Here is a 1,097-nt window from a genome sequence, read left to right on the forward strand (position 1 = left end):
TATATAATATATATATATTTTATATATATATATATATATATATATATATATATATATATGTGTGTGTGTGTGTGTGTGTGTGTGTGTGTATACGTATGTATTATGTATGTACATGGAGAAGAGGTCGGTAAAGAATGCTAAACAAGTTATCTTCAAGTCGGTTTTCGTGCCAATCCTCACTGACAGCTATGGATGTTGGGTGATGACTGAAAGAATACGATCGCGAATACAAGCGGCCGAAATGGAGGTTCCTCCGAAGGATTTCCGGAGTAACGTAACTCGACAGAATGCGGACCTCGGAGACCAAGGAGTCTCTTCCAAATACTTCTTCACATTAGACGGTCACAGCTCTTGTAGTACGGGCAGGTAGTGAGAATGTCGTAGGAAAGTATCGCAAGACAGATTCTTCAGACTGAGCCAATTGGCAGAAGACCTGGAGGTAGACCTGGAATGAAAATAATATCCATAGTTTCAGTTAGTCATGAGTATTGAGTAAAGACTGAATTAGAAAATTACTATTTTTTAAATCTCACAGCGTGAGATATTCAGCAACAATACTTTACAGCAACATTCGGCCTAAACCAGGACTGACATGTTATGTTGGCAAACAATCTTTACTCCAAAGACTGAAGTCGTACAATCATGAATACATGGGGCTGAAATGGGGGTCCATCAAAGGGTCACTGGACTAGCATTACTTGACAGAGTTTTTAACTCAGAGTCAGAGAGCCTCTCCAGATTGATCCACCACTTCTGTGTATTGAAAAGTTACACCTCCAGTAATATAACCGTGTGAGAAGAACTTCACAAGAAAGAATTGCAAGATGGATTCTTCAAGCTGGGCTAATTGGCGAGAGACCAAGGGGTAGACTAAAAAAGAGATGGTTGGATCATATCCATTGTCTCAAAATGGGTCACACTTGGGAATCCAGCCGGAAAGTGTAATGATGGTTGCTTTTGATTGGGCCCTATAGATGTCTGAAGGCTCTAGCCCCACGACTATTCCAGGAGTACTAGACAAAGAAGATGGATGGATAGATGGATGGATGGATGGATGGATGGATGGCTACTTAGAATTCTCAAGAACAATTACAAGA

Source organism: Octopus bimaculoides, chromosome 25, assembly GCF_001194135.2.
Source record: "Octopus bimaculoides isolate UCB-OBI-ISO-001 chromosome 25, ASM119413v2, whole genome shotgun sequence".
NCBI classification, from domain to species: domain Eukaryota; kingdom Metazoa; phylum Mollusca; class Cephalopoda; order Octopoda; family Octopodidae; genus Octopus; species Octopus bimaculoides.